General features: G+C 36.0%; 1 pseudogene; it reads right to left on the bottom strand.

Annotated features, from left to right (window-relative positions):
• Positions 1-3,328: 3,328 nt before the first annotated feature.
• On the bottom strand, positions 3,329-3,462 carry LOC148354027 (U2 spliceosomal RNA; annotated as a pseudogene).
• Positions 3,463-3,862: the final 400 nt, after the last annotated feature.

Genomic DNA, 3,862 nt, shown 5'->3' with positions numbered 1-3,862 from the left:
GCAAAAAATGACCCAATTTTAGGTGTATTTGTAATCAAAATTAAACAGTCTATGTAGTTAAGAAAGTAATATCCACCCTTTAAACCATTTTTGCTGGGTTATTTTTAAATGACCTTATTTTGTCAGTTTACTTTTAACCATTATTTAGGTGAAATTTTGAAAACCCTTGTCCAATTTGTTTGGTATTTAAGAAGTAATCGATGGGGGGGAAAAAACTCAACAACAGAAACTATTTTTTGGAAGATTTTAAAAAACAAAATCGCTCTTTTTTTTTTCCTTATATTTGATTAATGATTTTTGTTTGTTTGAACAAAATCACTTCCAGTTGTCTTTAACAATAGAATATAATAAGTAAATTGCACATATTTCTATACATCACTTCTGAAAAAAATGGCTTATTTGTGTGTATTTAAAAAAATTAATATATTCATAAAAAGTATTAATTATAGATGTTACCAAACTAAAAATTGAAATATTATCTTAAAAAGTGCTCTTATAGGGGATCTTTCTCTAAAGTCCATTTTTTTTTTTTTTTCTAAACATTTTTTTGAAGGTTCTTTTAAAAAGTTTCTTCGACATTGTTTTAAGAAGCTTAATCATGGTTTTATTATTATTATAAAAATGATATATTTACAAAAAATACAGATATTGAAGGTGTTACTAAGCAGTAATATTAATCTGCATAAAAGTTGTTTAAAACAAAATGGCAAAATTTGGGAGGTTTACAGAAACTTATCAGGTTTACAGAAACTTATCATGTGTATTTTTAAAATAATCATATTTCTAAAAAGAAGCAAATAATTTAAATAAAATAACCCAATTTTGGAAAAATGTTTAAAACAAAAATGAGGATGTGTAAAACAAAAACAACTCATTTTGGCATTGTTATAAGGATACTAGTCCATTTGTGTTATGGCTTTAAAAAGAAAATGACCAAAAAGACCTGTTGGAATTATTCCAGCAAAACAAAAAAGAAAGTTGGGTCAATTCAACCCAAAATGTCTTCCACTGTTGACCTAAAAAGGTGTTTTTTTTACAATCAAACTGTTATAAGAAAGATGTTAATGTCGTGCCATTGATATGACACCGAACTAAACCAACAAAGAAAGTACATGACCACAGTCCACATGTAACTGAAGCTTTAATTCCTTCTACAAACGGGGAAAACTTCCACATTACATAAGAATGCATTGAGATCATGTGCCAATAACTTTACAAAAATAAAGTAAATAACATCTGTCTTAACTATTACAATTTACAATATAAAAAGACTTTTAGAAATGTACGGCATTGCATTGCTAATTCTTCAACATGGATGGTGATGGATTAGAACATGCACCCGTCTTGTCAGCCATTGTGTGAGACTACTGATGACAACCAGATCATAAACAGACAGTAACACGGGAAACCCGGAAGCAGTACTACCCGCGGCTAGTATTATTTCACTGTATTTTTCAACTTAAAGCTCAAAAAATGACAAAATATCTATGCAGAACACTTTATAAATCCGTTTTTAGCCTTGTATTGCATTTCTAACACAGTAACCTTTGTATTAAACAAAAACTGTTTTAAGGACAACACAGTCAAGAAGGTGAATGCATGTTTAGCAAGTCAAATGACGTTTAGCATTAGCATTAGCTGTAACTTTGCTGTGCACATGATGAGAGAGGGGACTCAAAGGTCAAGAGATGCACAATAGGCACATGCGATATATTTAGCGAAGCCATTGTTTGTTTTATTTAGGGAGAGAATTGAGAATTTTCCAAACTGCAGGGCCCCCTTGAGGTATTTGATCAGGTGTACAGTCCGCCATGTGTTATGCATTAAGGCATCGAGGGGGAAATGGAGCAGCCCTTGTAGCACATACGACTTATAAAATGTAATTTCAGAGTTCTCCACAATTGCTCCCTTCAGAGCTGGCCGACGGATGGGAAAACACGCCACTTATATGCAAATGAGACAGCATCGCATTACCTCGCGCTCATTAGAGAAAATAAACCTCTCGGATTCCGTGGGACTTTTGCAGTCTGTATGTGGATCAGAGATAACCCAAACATAGGGTCAAAAACGAACCAATTCATTAATTTGCACGAAACTATACAAAATGACCCTGATTTAAGTTGAAAAATACTCGGTATGGGGTTGTTTTACACAAATTGATGTCATTTCATTGGGCAATGTAGACTCTGAAACTGTTTCGGAAAAATAACCCAATTGGGGTCAAAAAATGGACCGATCCACTATTTGGGTTGAGTTGATCCAACATCCTGCAATCTTTTTTGCAGGAACAACTGAAACAAGACGAGTTCTTTTGCAATGATTCTTGCTTTTTATTTTCAAATCGGTTCCTTTTTGTTAAAAGGGACACAGTGTAATGTTTGACCAATAGATGTCACTGTATGGTGTAGTGCATTCAAAAATAGACAAAAAAAGAATACAATGTATGTTGAATAAACAGCACGCTATTTCTTCTCATTTTTTGCGCAGCCTTTCACAAGGTTTTTGTTTTTTAGGGGAACGCTTAGCAGCAAGATGGCGGACAATTTTATCAGTTCTTTCATTAACCAGAACAGGATTAGGACCCAAATGCGTGACGTTCTTACACATGCTTTTATTTTACAGGAAATGGGGAGTCATGTACGTTAGGCAGCGGTCTGCCGTGGAAAGACAGAAAGCCAGAGACTGGCGAGATCGACACCAATTGCTTGAGCAGATATCGGACGGATGGGGTTGATACAGGACAGGACGAGACGGACAGGATTGATATACAAACAGGATAGCCTAATTTAACAGAACAAACTAGACAGGAACGAAAACTGGAGAGAATAATAAACAGGACAAAAATAGACGGGAACAAAACTGGAAACTGATATTAAACAGGACAAAATAAACGGGAACAATAACGGACAGGAAATATCAACAGGAAACACGACCGAGTCAGAACCCACGTCTTGCGGGACAGAGGTTCGTTGACGGACTGACAATGGTTGAGCGAGAGCACTGAGCTTAAATAGACGAGAAGCCAATCTGTCAACGAGTCGCAGCTGGCGCCATGGCAACTGTGACAAGCTCTCTCCAGGTGAGCCACATGTTATGTAAAATACATTAATATTTCTTGACCTGTGAGTATTAAAAAAAGGCAAGTTTATACTGTAGTTCATGTGGGGTTTTGGGGTTTTTAAGGGTTATTGTTCTATCTTCGTTATTCATTATCCATTATCCGTTATCGATCAGTTCATAATACGCTACAAAGCCTAGGAGCCGGGACACTTACTCTCAGCCAAAAGGCCAAGCTAAGGTCCTAGCCCTAAAGCCTTGCTGCGATCATTGCGAATGCACCGTTCCCGGAGGTACTGCAATACCGGGCCGATGCGTGGAGTGGACAGAGCAAGCTCTTATTCCATCTCCGAAATGCAAAAATCAAAGATCATGGCAAGAGGTACGGCCAAAAGGCCAAGCTAGCCCTAAAGCCTGGCCAAGCTAAGGAACTAGCATCAAAGCCTTGCTAAGGCCAAGCTAAGGACCTAGCATCAAAGCCTGGCCAAGCTAAGGACCTGGCATCAATGTATATATGTATATATATATACACACACATACTTAAAGACTTCATATTTTAGCACTGCGCCAGTAAACATATGGTTCCTATTTACAGAGTGTTCATTAAACGATTTGACTGTGTAGTCATGATTTTTACTGGTACTGTGATTGGCCACCCACTTATTCAATAAGACAATAAGGATCTCAAAATATAAATTACCGATATTAAAAATATCTGATTATTTAATGGTATTTGACTGTAAAAATATATATTTTCCATGTAATGTTGTTTTTAGTACCAGTGTCCGTATTTTGTCCCCAGTGT

The sequence above is a fragment of the Urocampus carinirostris genome, chromosome 13 (genome assembly GCF_059441175.1).
Source record: "Urocampus carinirostris isolate Australia breed hairy pipefish chromosome 13, RoL_Ucar_1.0, whole genome shotgun sequence".
Taxonomy (NCBI): Eukaryota; Metazoa; Chordata; class Actinopteri; order Syngnathiformes; family Syngnathidae; genus Urocampus; species Urocampus carinirostris.
The sequence above is the reverse complement of the archived record's forward strand: the minus strand, read 5'-3'. Positions and strand labels throughout refer to the sequence as shown.